The sequence below is a fragment of the Varanus komodoensis genome, unplaced genomic scaffold (assembly GCF_004798865.1).
Source record: "Varanus komodoensis strain SLA01 unplaced genomic scaffold, ASM479886v1 scaffold18_1, whole genome shotgun sequence".
Lineage (NCBI taxonomy): Eukaryota > Metazoa > Chordata > Lepidosauria > Squamata > Varanidae > Varanus > Varanus komodoensis.
The window spans coordinates 2,083,405-2,101,636 of record NW_025335548.1 but is presented as its reverse complement, the minus strand read 5'-3'; the positions used below and the strand labels follow the sequence as shown (position 1 = coordinate 2,101,636).

At 41.3% G+C, this 18,232-nt stretch overlaps 1 protein-coding gene across 2 annotated transcripts in view; it reads right to left on the bottom strand.

The window, feature by feature from the left end:
* OSBPL6 (oxysterol binding protein like 6) overlaps positions 1-18,026 on the bottom strand; it is a 102,553-nt gene extending 84,527 nt beyond the window's left edge. For both annotated transcript variants that reach the window (XM_044427097.1, XM_044427098.1), the window contains exon 1: positions 17,806-18,026. The gene's annotated coding sequence lies outside the window, so the exon portion shown is untranslated. The remainder of the gene's footprint in view (positions 1-17,805) is intronic.
* Between the last annotated feature and the right edge of the window lie 206 nt (positions 18,027-18,232).

The following is an 18,232-nucleotide window of genomic DNA, read 5'->3' as shown; positions in this document are numbered from 1 at the left end:
AACCATTAACTGTGGTTACCAGGTTGCCTGATCTCAGCCATTGAATTCAGTATAGCTTCATCCCAGGCAAAGGTGTATTGCAGCCCACATTACACATTTCAAAATGCAAATCAGATAGCTCAGCTCTGCAAAACTGTTTCCATATTAAAGAAGGCATTTAATGCTTCAAGATATGAAAGGACAGTACATTAAAGAACGCTGAATGGTGAACAAGTTAACTGATTACACCATATTATTCAGAGTAAGAAAACCAAAATGTAGTGTTCTAAAATGAACTCTCAAAACTGGACAAATGGAGAGCAAAATAATGCAAATAGATTTATGTGATTGCATGAAATGATGCATAATCGGGCAAAAAATCCTAATGTTACATATATACCAGTAAGTTCTGAACTTGCAGCAACTAACCAGGAAAGAAATCTTGGAACAGTGTGGACAGTTCAATGATTCAGCAAGCAGAACCTAGAAAAGGGAACTCCCATGGTAGGGATGGTGAGAAAAGGGGCCAAAAATAAAACTGCCTGTATCCTATACAATTCTGTGGCACAACCATCTTGCAATGCTACGTATTGTTCCAGTTGTTTACTGCATGAAAAAGCAGAATATTTTGGAACAGGAAAAAAGCAGAAGAAAGGAACAAAAATGATGGGGGTGGAGATAGTGTACCTTCTGTACAAGGAAAACCGTTTGTTTGTTTGTTTGTTAAAACTTTTCTATCCCATTCCCTACAGAACATCTCAGGATGGCTTACGCTATTTGAGGAGGAATGTTACCTCAGTCTTTCCAAATAAAGCCGCCTTCCACAACCCTGGGTCTTCCAGATCGGTTGGACTACAATTCCAGTCATCCTTCATTATTTAATCGGAGTTGCAGTCCAACACATCTGGAGGTCATCAGGTTGGGAAAGCCTGTCACAGATGTTTATAAAATCGTGCACTGTATGGAGAAAGTAGATACAGGAAAGTTTTTCCTTCCATTCCCATACAATTCGAGAATTCGGAGCCATCCAACAAACTGGACAAAAAGAACAGACAACAAAAACAGTGATGAGACTGGGACACGGGCAATCTGGGTTGCAGACCCTGCTCAGTCATGCACAACTGGCCCAACATCAGGATGTTGGGCCAGTCAGCCCAACCCACCTCACAAGGTTCTTGTGAGAATAAGATTGAGAGCAGGGGGAGGAGAATGATGTAAGCCACTTTGAGTTCTTTAAAAGAAAAAGGCAGAATATGAATCTAATTACTAAATAAACAATAAAACTAAATTTTCAGCTTCCACATAATTGATTTTGCAGCCACAATGTCCACTGGGGGCCACTGGCATGGATGGCTTTATTTGAAGTTTGAAAAGCAGGTTAGACCGATTCGTGGAAGATATGTCCATCAGGGGTGCTCAGTCCTGGCAGTCAAATAAAGCCTCTACCATCAGAGGCAGTCTGGCACTGAAAACCACTTGCTGGTGAGCAACAATGGAAGGAATAGTCTGTTGCCTTCATATCCTGCTTGTGGACTTTCCCAGCCTGTCCAATTGACTGAGATGGGAAACTGGATGCTTGAATTAATCTGATCCAGCAATCCTTCTTTCCTATGCTGTTCCACCACTGAATTTATCTATCTATATACCACTTGAAGGAAGGATTCCAGTCGATACACACTTTTAATCAAGAAGGAGCAGAGCATACTTAATTATTTGCAAAGAAGTACATGATTTGTGCCTGCTTGCATAGATACTTTTCAGATGAGACACCCACATTTACATTCACCAAGCATGGAAATGGGACAAGAGCACCCGTGGTTGGGTTGGGTGTGCACAATCATCCAAACTAGCCCAATGGTGGCAGTGATAACGGTATGTATGACTCCTTGAAGATAGCTTCCTCTGATTTCACAGTGCAAAGTTCTTTTAATAGTGCATTCTCAATTCTTTTATCAGGAAAAAGCCAGTCCTGCAGTTAAAATCTTGCATATTTGATCATTTCCCATAGCTTGAATCACAAATGGTTGCAGAATTGATATGATTTTTATTTTATTTTGAGAGTGGAATATTTTATTCCTCTTTTGGTTGTTGTTACAGATTGGGAAATGAGAGCTGGGACTTCGAGCACTGACAGGAACAGTCATGGGACAGAGAAAACCAACCCAAAGGAGGGCAAACAGGATGCTATTTTATGACTGCTCTGAGTAATTGATGTGGCCAGTGTTATATGTTCCAAATTTGTAAAGACAGCAATAGACACCCATTGAGGAGGTTACTGTTAAGGGCTGCACAATGGAATGTGGCCAAACTCACCTCAGAGGTAGAAATGAGTAAATGTCAGTCATCATATAGCTGTTATCTAGACTGGAGGTAGAAGTCATCTGTCTTTTTAATGCCATCAAGTCCCTCTACTATTCCACAATTTAATCTGAAGTTGCAATGCTTCCTAAGGGATCGCTGGGGGATTTTCCGGCATTACCTGACAGCATTATCTACATTGTAAGTGGCTGTCGGAATTTATCGCATGCAAGAGACAGCTAAAAATGTTCATGATAAAATGTTAGTTTATTACCAGCAACAACAACCAATAGGACAAAAATGAAAGCACAACTATAATTCACTCCACTTTTTCCAACTGTTCACACACCCCTAACTTATGAACCTGCCATTTTATGCCAGCAAATCTTAGGAAATGGTATGACAACTTCGATTTGAACAATCTGTTACCTAATCTACAGATGAAGAGTGGTAAGTCAAAAATTAAACAATGGAGTCTTTTTAGGAATACCTCTGTATTCCTAAGGACAAAGGTACTATGTTATATAAGGCACATAGAACTATTTCGTGTCTACAGCAGAAGAGAGGAAAATAATTTATAAATTGCTTCAAAAAGGCAAGGATGAATCCACATGATCTATTTTGTTTTTCAACATTAATCGTATTTCCATATTTTACTGAAATGTATACCACAAACACAATTTTATTAAAGGACAGAATAAATGATAGCTTATTACGCTTTCACCAGGTATTTGTGGAATTTTAATACTTCATCAGAAAACAAAAACAGCTCTTTATTGAAAAAAGGAGAGGGTGGACTTGCTCTCATAAGCTTATGACTCTAAAACTATAAAATCTTTCAGAAAACCAACAGACCAATTAATGCTCTCTTCTGGACATTGCCAGAATAATCTTCTGCATTATCCAGTGCCTGGATTCTGTAGTGGACTGGGCAAGGGCCAATAAAATAAAGCCAGATCCTGGCAGTATTGTGGTAGTGAGGGCAGCAGGGCTCTCATGTTCAAAAGGTGCTCCCCCACAAGAGCAGGTTTGCCACCAGACAAGAGGATATTTAAGTGGCTTTGCCACTGGAGGCCCAGATGACCTCGATGCCATAGACTACCTTTTACCAGTTTTGTATTATTTGCCAGTTGAAGCCATTTGTGGACAGGGATAGCCTTGCCACAGCAACCCGTGCTCTGAAACCACCTGGCTTGAATACTATAAACTCGTTATAGTGTGGCCACCCTTGAAGATATGTTGGAAGCATCAAGTAGCCAGGATTTTAACTGGTAGAGTCAGTATTGTATTCTTCAGTCCAGTTCTAAAAGAACTGCTTTGTTTGCCTATTTTATTTTCCCAATTTAAAATGTTTGCACTTACTTTTAAAGCCTTCAACAGCTTGGGCCCCAGTAATCTGAACAGGCACTTCTTCCCTTACCACCATGCCAATTTCTTAAGATCTGCTGCTGAAGCTCTGCTCTTTCTATGTCATGGGTGTACTGTGGAACCACAAAGAAGGCTTTTCCAGCAGTAGCAACAAAATAGGAAAAGCCCCCCCCCCCCAGGCATCTATTTTACAACATTCACATGCTGGTTTAAATGGCTAGGTAAAGGTGTCTGTGTCTGTCTCTCTGTCTCTGAGGTGTGTGTGTGTGCGTGAGAGAGAGAGAGAGAGATGCTTTAGAGCTGGTTTTATTTGGTGCTGGTTTTATTTGTTGACTCTTCCTAGGATACTGATGTTACTTTTTTATAGCAAGACTGAGACTATGACTGTGATATAAAGCATGAAGCCAGGGCCTTTCACAAAAAGCTTTCCTGCATTATCCTCCTGCATCAAGCAACAACACTGCAGAAGAGCCCAGTGGTTGCAGATGGCTTTTTCATTCCACGTACAACAAATGATAGTTGGTGATAGCCCTTAAGCTATTCTGAGCTTTTTACTTTATTTATGCCTCTCTTTACAAGCTTCCAACCCACAAGAAGAAAGCTCCACAGCATGGTCTAGTGCAATGCCCAGCTCTGCTACAGCAAAACAGGATGGACTAGCCTGGTTCAGAATGATAGCAGCTCCAGTCCAAAGCAGCTTGAGGCACCAGAATAGAGAAGGCTATCAATGGCTGCTAGTCCAGATGGCTGCATGGGACTTTGAGTATGCGAGGCAGCCTTTCTGTGTACACCAGCTGCTGGGGAACATGCGTGGGAGGGTGTTGTTGGACTCATGACCTGCTGTGGGTTTTCCACAGGTGCCTGGCTGGCTGTGGTGTGAACAGAATGCTGGATTAGATGGACCCTTGCTCTGATCCGGCAGGGCTCTTCTTATGTTCTAACCTCCTGCAGTTGCGGTGCATTTATAAACGGACTTTGTTGTTTTGTGCCCCCTTAATGCTGCTGCTTTAACAGTTTCATTGATGTCTTGCATTTGCTCTTACACCATTTATTATATGTTTGTGTTTTTTATTAGAAAGCTGCCTGGAGTTGTACATTAAACACCAGGGTAGTAACGGTCTAAAGTTAAAAATATATCTGTCTTAAGCCTTTTTCATTTTGCCACCCAACAAACACTGACATATGATACTCCTGCTGTGTTGCAAGCTGCTGATGACAGGCAAGGAAAAAGGTGAAAAGACTGCTAAGCATATGGATATCATAATAAGCCATTTTCCACTCCATCTTGTACTTTTCAGTGGCCAATTTCACATACCAATTGCTGCTCTTGGTAAATTACTTCTACATGTGCTTTTGGATTCCTAAGAGCTTCATTTCAACTTTTAGCAACAATATCTGCGAGGAACAGATAGGCAGAACTAACCCAGCAAGGAAGCTACAACATAAAAAGCATGAACAAAGGAGCAGATTCTACCCTGATAGAAACTGCTCACATTTCAAGTATTCTTGCAGTAAATATGTACAGCCTGTCAAATGTTGCAAGAGCCTATCTTAAGCTTATTTCAAAGAAAGCATTCAGACATTCATTCAGTCAGTCCCAATCAGGACTGCTGCATGCCGTTTTATAAATCAAATAAATAAATAAATAAATTCATCTGATCCTCCAGTTTCAAAGGTGGTGTAGTGGAAAGGGCATTGGGCTTACACTCAGTTCAAAGGCATGCCCACTTCCAAAGCTCACTAGATGGCCTCTGTCTGATCAACAGTATCTCAGCCCACCTCATACATCACCTCAAGAGAGTCCTTTGGACTAATTAATGAGGTACATAAGTTAATTAATTAAATAAAACACATTGTGAGGTTATAATGGTAAAACTCAATAAATATCATCCTTGGTGGAAGGATAAAATATAAATGTAAGAAATAGATGAATAAATACATACCCAAATAAAGCATTTACTTGAAGATATAAAGAATGGATCATGTCATGGAGAAGCAAATTAAATTGTTCCACAATATGCAGAACTACTTTTCACTGGAAAAGGTTGTCCCAGAAATCATTCATGCCAAGGTCTGCAATTACCGCAAACCCATCTTTAGCCTTAATCTCCTTCCATAACAAAAATAATTTATCATAAGAGGTTGCAATCCTATACTCTGACCTACTGTTTCAAATCCTGCTATAGTCACTGCAATGCAAACCACCTGCATGAGGGATTGTAAGCAAAAGTATCGTTGTGAACTGTCATCCTGTAACCCTAATACTGATAGGGAGGGTGGAATAAAAATAATGTGCTTTCTCCCTACTCTTTCATTATATATTTTGCCCTGTGAGCACAAGGCCTTTTTTTTAAACTATACAGACTTTTTTTTAAAAAATCATGTGGTAGTTCTCTATCTGCCATATAAAAACCATTATAATCCTCTAAAATGTTTTTCAATTTCTTTCAGTGCAATTTTAGAGACAGATATTTTGGAGTAGGTTCTGTAGAATCTATTCCACTGTTTTCAGCAAACTAATTAGGAAATTCAGTCTGAGATGGCAGCCCTATGTGTGCTCACTTTGCAGTAAGCTCCAATGAGCCTGATGGGGCTTAGATCTGAATAAACATGCCCTAGTAATCAGGTAGGAGGAATCTGAGTGATGAACTAAGCATTGGTTCCATCAGTTGTTTGATTTTCTAATATTTTAGTGCATCCAAAAGACTCAGGAGACAATTATTAATATATAAGGACTCCATTAAGACAAAATCAAAGCATAATCACACTAAAACAATTTTGAAATTCCAACCCATCTTCTGAATAAATATGTTCACGGCTTTAGACCAGAGCTAACAGCAGCTGTAACACAGTTCAGTAATTGTGCCTATTTCCTCCAAATTCAATCAAAAGAGTTTGGTTGATCCTTCCCATGGCCAAACCCCCAAGATCATATCAGGTTTTAACTTTAACTTCGGAACAAGGAGATTTCCACAGCCCTGCAAAGACAAAGAACTCACTGAGCATCCGTGCATACAAATGTTCCCATAAATCACATGTAAGTCTCAGTTCTAGTTCCTGGTCATTACAGTAGGGGTAAGACTGGCACAATTAAGGTAGTGCTCAGAATATAACAGAGACTGAAAAGGGCTTACAGGTTTAAAGTACTGCATAAATTATAAACCTGTATCAGTGGTAACTTTATCAGTAGTTGTATTAAGTATGACTTGTTTGCGATAAATCTTTGGATAGGGTTGTAATGATTTAAAATATGTGTTCCTTTAAATCATGGGTCCTCAAACTATGGCCAGCGGGCTGCATTCAGGGAAAGACTGAACTGATGCAGAATAAATAAACCTGGTTTAAGGTGCATTCATAAGAGAAAGGAGGATTTGACTGTGGAGAGTGTTTGTGAAGGGAAAGAGTGTGATACCTCGGTCAGAAGTTATTATTACACACTGTTTTATTCACTGAGGAAATAAGTTACTGAGCATCTTGAAACCAATACACTTGTTGTACAAATAAAGTTTTGTTTATTGTAAACTAAGAGTCATAGGCTATTAGAATGCCAACGTCTCATCCTCAGGACCACATAGTTCAACGAAGGACCCTTATAGCTTGGGCACAATATTCAGGGAGAGGTTAATCAATACAATTGGAATTAAGTTCCTGGTGGCAGCATTACATGCCCAGGGAAAGAGATGAAAATATCAAGAACTTAAAGACACACCATATCCAAACAAAATATGGTGTCCTCGTCACAATGACTTTAGTCATACACAAAAGAGAAGGAGTTAAAAAAAAACCCTATCAGGAGCAACAGGAACATGCAGCCCTGAATAGTGTGAAGGGTTTGCCTGCACCCAAACACATCAGAAATGGAAGAAATATATACATATATTGTAGTCCATCTTATAGATGCAGTAGGTAAGCTTAGCAATATGCCCTGCCATGCCCAATGTAAAGATATCTACTTGTAAAGTATCAAATCCACTTGAAAACAATCCACCTAATATGATACCTAATAAGAAGATGCTTTTAATTTTCCCAGTTTTTTATACTGTGTTTTACAATCGTATACTCTGTGAACTGTTTTCCTTCTAATTAAACTAAATATGAAAGGTGAATATAAAATTAAAAATATCAGCATGGGGAATGAGCAAAACTAATGTAGTAGATATTGTGATGCTAATTTCAAAAAAACTTTTATGGACAGAAAATGTTCTGCAAATTTTGTATCACCTCCTTTTCTACAAGATTATTTGGAAGCATGAGGAGACCAGACTTGTGGGTTATTTATTAAATGCTTACTTGCACTATGTAAATCTGTGTAACAAGTAATCAACACACACCTCTCCAGAACATTTATATGAGGTGGGCAATTAAATAATAATTACAGGACCCATAATCACTGACAGTATGATTACAATATGTCTTCTGTGTTTCATGTTTAGTTAACCACCCTGAGAGCTTCAACTGTGGAGTGGTACAGAAATGTAATAAATAAATAAATTTAATAAAAGTTTCAGAGAAAAGAGCTACAAATTATTAAAGGCTGTTACATGGGAGGAAATAAACAATTACAACACGACAGGAGAAAAGAATGCATGCACTCTAAGAAATTAAAAAGCTGGTTTACAAATACCTGCTCTCTTCTAATAAAACACAGGTCTTCTGTATTTCCAAAGATGAGTAACCACTTTAATTGCATTCATTCTAATATTAGGTGTCAGTTAACACCCACTTCTTTAGTATTCTTTGCTTTTCTGAACACAAAGGAATTGTTTAATTGCCCTTTCAAAATTAATACTGAAAATATAGGAGAGCTCCAACAAAGATCTTTAGTACAGAAGACAAAATCCTACTGTAAGCAAAAGACAAAAAACAAGTATTTCCTTAAAGTATATTATTTGATCTCACTTGGCTACAATATCCATAACCAGCACAAGATGTCATAAAACTTCTATTCTTACAGAACAGCTATCACACCCACACCTCAATTATAATCCTATTACATTGATTTCTCAGCAGGAGGCACATTCTCTCTTTACAGACAAAGGACTGAATTACCATTACATAGATCATGGATATGGTCAGTGTATTGCATGTATTTGGTATATGAATACCGAAGTACTAGTTAAAGAAGACAAAGGATTATACTACTTCTAAAAACTCACAATTTGTACACTAAAGCCACATAAGAAAAAATTTGAATTTTAGATAACAGTGATGATAAAATCTACGAACAGCTTGACATGATTAGGCAGTATAGGTAACCACAGTCACAATCCAATACATTTGATAATTTTAAAATAGCTTGGTTAGGTTACTCCGGGTCTTGAGTTAACTCTTCTTTCTGGAATCCACCAGTGAAGTATAATACAATGTCTCTGAAAATCATCCTGTACTCACAGTAGCTCACTCTTAGCCAATAAGGAATTTTGCATTATCACTGTCACACACAGCACAATGTGCTCTATAAAGCATTATAAACCTAACACAGGTTTGATGTACTGGTTGCATGTGTAGCAGCAGTCCAAGAGAAGAATATCTTCTATACCTCTCGCACCATTCCTTACATACAACACAAAGGTCTCTTCCATATGTGCCAGAATGAAAGGCCTAACGAATACAGAAGTGTTCCTTTGTTCAAGAGCTGTGGTTCTGACCACATCTCATTTTAAATTCAAGAACAGGCAGGCAGGTTGCAAGCAAACGAGTCTCTAGTGATGCCATAAGCCACAATTATAAGAAAACTGAACCTTTTTATCAAGAGACATCCCTGTGATGCAATGGCAATGTTTGTGAGCTGAAAAGTACACAGTTCAATATCTGCTAAACTCTGAATGTCTTAGGTAGTCCTTGGGGTTCCATGGTGTCTCAACCTCCATTCCCATCCTACACACCAGGAATGCCTTACACTGGGCTGTTAAAAAGGGTCCACTGAGAACAGGAATCAAAGCTTTGCAGTGCACTGGGATAGAAGCTGGAAACCCCTCATCTGGCCTGGCTATGGCCCAGAGTTGGCCCAATATGCTGCTCAGCTTCTTTTCCATCAAGCTGCTACATGCAACCCAGTTCAGCGAAACAGGGGTAAAACTACACCAGAGGTACAGGGGGTTAGAGGGAACACCCCGGGCCACTTAAGGAATTCACAGTCAAAGAGATATAGAACTGTGTACTTCCCAACTAACAAACTTGGCCACTACATTACATGCATCTCCCTTGTTGGTTTCGTTTTTTCTTTAAGTGTGGCTTATGCCTGTTCCTGACTTTAAAATTGGATATGGTCAAAAGCAAAGTTTTTCAACAAAGGAGCACTCATATAACTATTGAGGTCCTTCCCTGCTAAACTCCCACTGCTCTGGGACAGTTTCCTGAGCTTGGGTGCTGCAGGGTGTACCACAAGGAGTAGTCCAGTGGCACTGTTGCTTAGAGTAGATGCGTGTCGTGACACACTTGCCCAGAAAAGTGTTTTAGCTATTGTTGACAATATATATGAAGCACAGGGGCATTCCTACCTGCTATACAAATGCCTAATCATAATATTATTTAACTAAGAGTTAGGTCAACATCCCTCCAAAGTTCCTGTCCCACAAAACATCTTTCATAAAACGTCTTTCCAGATATTTTTCATATAGTGAAATACAAATAACATATCTGGAAAGACTGGCCTGTGTGTAGGCAGATTCATAGGCAGATTCTCTCCTGGTAGGACAAATGTACACTGCCATTTTCCAGTCAGGGCTGGAGGCTTCAAAGGAGAAAACCTTAAATTATACAATACCTTTCTGCTAGATATGAACACTTACACTGAACAAATTGAAATATTCAAATATTATTTTAGAGAAGGAGAGCATTCTGACATGCTCATATATTATTTTGTAAGTCAGAATCCATTGCCATCTGATAAATTTGTGTTCTACATGAAGAAAGATTTGAAGAGGCAAAATAGTGCAATTAAATTAAATTATTTAACCATCTAAGATTAAGGTATTATCACCATCAGCAGCACATATCTATCCTGCCTTTTTCCTCTTGTGCAAAACCCAAAGTGGCTGACATAGATCCATCCTAACAGTATCCAGCCAAGGCACATTGCCCCTACTTCTAGAGGAAGGGAGACAGCAACTACACCAAAATTTAAGAAAGATGCAAAACTAGAAAGGCTTCAGAGGAGGGCAACAAAGACTGTCCAGGGTTTGGAAACAAAGCCCTATGAGGACTGGGTGTGTTCAGCCTTGAGAAGACCGGGGCGGGGGGGGGGGGCATGACAGTACTCTACAAGTACCTGAAAGGCTGTCAAAAAGGAAGGTCAAGATCTCTTCTCACTGATAGCAGAGTGTAGAACAAGGAATAGTCAACTCAAGTTGTGACAACCCAGGTTCAGGCTAGACATCAGGAAAAGTTTCCTCACTGTCAGAGAAATACAGTGGAATTTGTGGAACCAATTTCCTGTCCAACCAACAGTGGAACCAATTTCCTAGAATGGTCGTGGGCTCTCCCACACTTGAGACATTCAAAAAGAAAACGCACAGTCATCTGAGTGGGATAGTGGAAATTGGTGCCTGCAACAGAAGAGAGTTGGACCTGATGGCCTTCTCGGTCCCTTCCAACTTTGCTATTCTATGATTCTATGAACGAGGGAGGTAGTGTTTTTTTCAGGGGTGCCTCAGTTTGTACAACTCTCTCCCCAGAGAGGTTCAATAAACATCTACCTTCTGTGGGGGTTATTTGTTTGGCAAACACTTTTCTGTTCTTTCAGATCTTTAAGATTTTTGTCCTCTTTTGATTATTCTGTGGTTTTACTTGGGTTTTTATAACATGCTGCTCTTTGATTGCAAACTGATCTGCGGACATTGTTAAGAAAAAGCAAGATATAAAACAAAGAAGTGTCTTAAATAAAAGAAGGAAGGTGTCTCAGGTGTTTCTCACACATCTACTATGCCCAGTATTGGTAACCAATATTGGTATTGGTAAATGAACTCTGCCTGCCTTTATTTTTACCTAGAAGATGGCTACCTTGTCTTTTGTTTAGGCCTCGAGTTAGCAAGAAATTGTTCCAAAGAAAACAGAATACTGAAAAATGCAAGCATCCCAACAATCCATCTGCAATCAGTTGGATTGTCAAAACTACAAAATTGAAAGCTTTTTATTATAACCTAATCAAAGCCAGCACTCTAAGAGCGCGGAATGGCAAAACATTTTCCTCTTGCATCATGATGCTGCCCAGAGCATTTTTTCTAAGTTTCGCAACCATTCTCTCAACAAACACTCAATAACCAGCACACACAAAATTCAAACACAACAGTGAGCTATTGTCCTACGTATTGATGCTTTTAAAAATACCAGCCTATTTATCCTATGGTCACATCCAAGCAATACTTCCTGCTCCTTCCCGCTGTATGCAAGTTTATCACTTAATAGCTTCTTTGCTCTATGCATCCTATTCAACAGAATGGCACCTTTCAGACATTAAATTCAGGTGTGCTAAGCTCTGCCTTGCATTTTTTGTTTCAAAGCCAGGTCACAGCACCTTGCCAATTCTTTCCTTACCCTGCTCAGGTATCACCAAAGGTGGCATCTATGTTTTACACTGGCCTTCCCCAATCCCCCAAGACATGCATAGAAGAAAAGGATGGTAAAAACTCATTTACACAAAGGTTGTCCAAACAAAGGAGGTGCAAGGTTTGTGAGCCTTTCCAGGAACAGCAAGAAAGGGAATGGCAGAAATGCAGGTGAATATCAAACGGGATTTTGAGATTAATTTCCATGAAAATGAAGCAAGCTTTTCCAATGAGAAAGGTAACTAACAACTCTTCAGAACCACAAGGGAATGTTCAGTGTTTCATACAGCTATGTTTGCATAATCCAACTTTAGTCTGATAAACTGAGTTATGAACAAACTTTTTGCAACATATATGCAGCCCTTTCCTCCGGCATTGCACAAGGAATAAAACAAACAAGGAAGCCATAGCTAACTAGTGCTTCTAGGTATATACAAAGCAGAAACAATGGTTAATGCATTCCAAACAAACCAGGGTATGGAAGCCAACTTTAAACCATGGGTTCATATTCTGGGTTGTTTGGAAGCCATTGACCTTAGTTCTAGGGTCTAGATGTTGGCAAAACTATGTGACTCACCGAGACCTCCTTGCTTGTTTTCCCATTCACATGAATGGAGGAGCAAAGTGGTTACTGGTGAGTGCAGGAGGCTCTTCACACCCCAGCTTAACAGAGATACCCTCAGTTCACATGAAGGATCGGCTTAACCTGCTAGATTTTGACAGCAGCTCATATGAACCCACAGAACACACCTGCAGTGTACAGCAGGACCCTCATATCTGCTGGCTCAGTTACCAAATTTTTAGTTAACCATGGTTGATCCTGCCCCAAAAGAGAAGTTGTAGAGGGCCATAAAGTCCCAAAGGAAGTCTTAAAGTGCTTCCTGTAAGTGAAAATTCTTGATTGAATAGGGCAAGAAAAGAATCACATGCTGAAGCAGGAACAAATGAAACTGGGAAAAAGACATGCATATAGTACACTATGAAGTCCAGCTTCTAGGGCTACAGCAAAAGCAGTTGTTAAAAGCAGTCAATTTCTGACCCTGGACCAGGTCAAAAGGACCTAAAAGTCTGCATTTGAAAACAGGTTTCTGTGTTACAAATCCATGGTTTCAGGCATCCACTGGGGGTCTTGGAACTGATCCACATGGATATCAGCATCCTGTGATACTACCCAATTAAGGTAAGGCTGCTGACACAGCAACTACATCTATGCTAGAAGGGCTGTCTGAAGATAGGTAGTATGAAGCACAATGACTTGGATCAAAGGAAGCACTGCAGGAGCAAAATGCGCTTCTGTTGTAGTTTGAGTTCTTAATTTTCAGTGACCCCCTCTTACTGATTCAAACCACTGATACGCATCCCATGCCATTCTTGAGAGTCCCCCATCCCTCCAAAGCAGAGAGACAAGGGGCTGTAGCAAGAAGGAGAAAACCCCTTCCTCTGCCTGGAAACAGACTCCAAAACAGTGATTCATTCACAAGCCATGTTAAGGAATGGATGAGTGGTCTATCTCCTGTCCACCTGTGGTTTCCATTTTCAATCAACAACCCAGGAAAACCTTGAGTACTTAAAGTGACATCCACACCTGGAACACTGGGTTGTTTAGGAGGAAAACAACCGAGAGTTTAACTCAACAGCAAGCCATGGGTGGCTGATTAACTTCTAAACAATCCAGAGTTTCACATCTGGATGTCATTTTAACAACTCAGGAATGGGGCACTGAATGGAAGTGGAAGTGCTGAGTGCACAAGTGGCAGCATGTTCAGTCACTGCTGCTCATCCCTAACAATTTCTGGGTTAGGTAACCCAGATATTATTGCCATGTGTCAACCAGGTCAATGCGTTAACCTTCTCATTCAAGAACTGATATATATACACAGTTTGTAACTTATCCTACATTTCAGTTTTAGTTCATGTACTGACCTGGTGCACATGTCACCTTGAAATGGCAATTATTAGACCAATAAATATAGTTCATGCTTGTTGGAATAATTTCTATTAGCATTTTAATTTCAAATTATCTCAGTATCATTTATGTCATGCAGTGAACATATGCTCCCATTCACACTAGATGTACCATGTAAAGCACAGGTTTAATTTGCCAAGTCATTCAGTACTTTCTGTCAATGATTCAATAAGCTTTGCGTTATTCAGATTTTATTCAAGTCGGTAGTTGCTTACAAGATAGCATTTGCCATGACTATTGAAGAAGGGCTAAAAGGCCAAGTAAAATAAATAAATTCTTATGAGCAAGAGTGTAGGAAACCTCCAGCGAAGGACAATAGCAAATATGCTTGCGTTTATGCAATCAAAAATGCATAACCATAACTATATGTCTCATATAATGTACATGTGTATGTTCAATAGGTGCATTATTTATGTTGATAGCATTTTTGAAAGCTGTAGAAATAATCTTAAGACTACAGGAAATCCCTGAGTTACAAATATCTGAGTTACTTATGAATCCATACTTACAAACGAACTGTCATAAGGCCTATTAATTTTTTAAAATCGATGCGGAAAATCGTCATTATCACAGAGAAAGAGGAAGCAAAAAGGGAGAGAGGAAAGCCCTCCAAAGCATCACCATAGAGAGAGAGGAAGTGCAAGGGTAGAGAGGGAGGCCTCCAAAGCAAGTCTTTCTGTCCTGCTCATCTGGAGAGGGAAATCCCTCTGGCATTTCCTTGCTGGTGAGTTTCAGCAGGAGCGGAGCAGAGATAGTCACAGTTTTTCCAGGGTTTTCCTGGGTTGTTGACTGAAAATGGAAACCACAGGTGGACAGAAGACAGAATACTCATTCACTCCTCCTCGACATGGCTTGTGAATGAATTCACAGGGATCATGGGCTGACTATACATGATCCGACTTACATACAAATTCAACTTAAAGACAAATTTCTGTTTTCTCAGGAACTCGTTCACATCCCGCGGACTGCCTGTACATGTTTTTGGGAGGAGGGGTTGTAGAGGTTTTGCAAAGTTTATCTCCGTTCTGTTTCACCACCCTTAGGCCCACTTACAACAATTAAAGCGCACGCACACACACTGAATGTGCACATCCACAAATGTTTTCTGTATATGTAAAAGGCAGAGGCAAATAATTTCAGGGCTGCAGTTAATACAACACATTTGATATTTAAACTAGCATTCCAGTCTGACACACTAAGCATATGTATTCAGAAGTCAGGGAAAGGTTATATTTTCAGTGCAAAGGAGATACCCCTGAACCAGCATCCTGTGTCAAGTTCTGTCCTCCCCTGCAATAAGAACAGTCACAGGATCTTACCACATTTCTCAGCTCTATCACATAGAGAGCATCTCTCTCCCCACCACCCATCATTATTGATGTAGATCAAGGGCGGAGGATATTTGATCTTTGTGGGAAAGAGACATGCAAGGGCCTTGTAAATGTTTCAGCTAGATAGAAATGTACATACTACGGCAATGGTATCTTCATCAGCAGAACTCATATGCAATGACTTTTCCATGAGATCTAGTTTATGGAATACTTCCAGATAAGAAAGCTTGGGATTCCAGTGCAAGAGGATGATGAAGAACATTTACATTTTCTGCCTATACAAATGTTTCTTCAAATAAACTAATTCCCAGTACCATATCATTTTATCTTTTGTTTCCTTACCAGTCATTTTTGGGCTCTTAAAGTCAAGGTCATGTAGACAAAATTACCATTAAATTAGGGTATGTATGGCTTTATGAGCAAAGAATAGTTTCGACAGATCCAAACTATTTTACTCACACCCAAAGAGGGCCATGTTATCAGGAAACTACTTAGTCTTTGAGCCAATAGGTAATAATACAGGGAATGACTAATCTATCATTCATGTAATAGGAAGCTAGTTTCACTCAGGACCCTACTATACATTTTACTGGTGGGCAAATTAATCAGTTGCTTGCACACCTAACTCAGTGTCCACACTTAAGAAAATATGTGATTATTTGCAGGGCCTATTCAGGCAGATCTATGAGCACAACGCTTCTGAAGAGGTTCAGACAGATTCCCCTACAGATGACAGATACGTTAAATTCAAGTTATACTGCAGTTTCTGTGTATCCTTGGAAATTGGTTTCAGTATGTGAGGTACAATGAAATGTTTTTGTTTTATTTGCTAGCTGCTAATGGTAAAACAGGATAGTTATATGATGACAGGAAAACCCAGAGTGTTAAGTGGCATCATGACAATTTGGCTTTGAAATGAATTTAACTGAAAGGAAGCATTTAGGATTATCACACTGACAAAGAAAAGCCTGTCAAAGCATCCTTTTTTTAATGATCTAAAATAAACATCTCACAACATCTTTAGCGAATAAAAATAGTATTCATTTATGCAATCTAATGGAAAAGAGGAAGTAGACAGTTTAGAATACCAACTTATTCACCAAAACTTACAGTTTAGCATCTTCTCCAACACATGGCAACAATTCCTTAAACAAATACGTATTTTAAAATGGTTATCTCTGGGGCAGGAAGAATATCCCAGTTTTTCAATGGAAGGTAAAATAAACAATTTGAGCTTCCAAGCTGGCTTTACTCCATTTCAATTCATTTCATAGCCACTGAGTTAGTTACATAACATGCCCTGATAACCCTTCTGAGTGCTTAAGCTTCATCTAGACATTTATCACAGCTCACTATCAGCATCACATTACAACTTTTTAAGTATGCCCAGGCAGCATCTTTCTATCATCCTGTGCGGAAGATAGATATCACTTTCCAGGCCCAGCTTTTCTGATGACATCGTTAATGCAGCCAGCCTGCTCCCGCTATGCTATGCAGGAAACACACATCTTGACTGCAAAGCAATACCGAGGGAGAGAAAGCAGGAGCCCCCTTTGCCTTAGCATCAGCCAATTGCGCGAGAGTTAGGAAACACAGACCCAAGCGGGTTTTGTTTTTTGCTTTAAGAAAGAGCTCCCTTCTAGAATAAAACAAAACGATATCCGTACGCATGCCGCCGCCGCCGCCGCCTCAGCCTCCTCCTACTTTGAAGATGCAGACTTGTCCCAGTTAACATGCATGTTTGTGCTACCTGAGAAAGGGACATGCGAGCATGCCTCCTCCTATGCCCTCGCATACACGCAAACACACAGGCCCCAGCTCACTGGAGCATGACCACCAATGCAGTCTTGCTCCTCTCCCGCTGCCTGTCCGGCCACGATGCGTGCCGGCACGGCCTGCGTGTGCACTGCTCCCCACTGGGGGGCCGGGCAGATGCAGCTCCCTGGCCGGCCCGGGGGCCGTTGGGTCGCAGTGCACGCAGCCATTGTCGTCTGGGCAAACGCACGCCCGGAGCACGCGAAGCCAAGCTGGCAGGCAACGGGACGGAGCTCCTTACCGCTCTGCGGCGACGTGACGCTTCTGTTGCATGCATCAGTTAGCCCCTCTCAGATGCAGCCGGCGGTCGCTCTGACACAGCCTGGACGTGGGGGTGGGCAGGAGGAGGGGCGCCGGCAGCCCCCTCCTCGTCGCTCAGCGCCGCCGTCCTCTTCCCCCGCTGCAATCACCTCAAGCCCCCCCCCTCCCGCGGCGCAGAGTCTCACCGCCCCCCGGCGCTTCCCGCGCAAAGCCCAGGAGAGAGGGGAGCAAAGAGAGCTACCTGGCTGGGAGAGCTCGGAGCGCTGCAGCAGAAGGATGCGGGCGCGGAGATGGATGGAGCTGCGCGGAAAGCGCGTCCGCCGCCTCCTCCGAGAGGGAGCGGGTGGCGTCGTCGGCTCCCCCTGGTCTTCGCGGCACAGGCGAGATCTGGCCGAAGGGCACTTGAGGAGGAGGACGCCGGCGGCGGCGGGAGAGCTGCTCTTGCTTACCTCCTCCGCCGCTGTGCTGTCTCACCCTCCTTCGCCGGCTCCCGGGCGCTCCGCCTCCCTCCCCCTCCCCGCTCCCCAGAGAGAAGGCGGGCTGGGCTGTGCCAAGACCCGGAAGCGCGGACCCCGCCGGAGCGGGATTCAGTGCCAAGTCATCCTCCCGGAGCCCAGCTGGAAGACCAGGCAGGGGCCGGAGCCAGCCACGGGGGCGCTCGCGGCGCG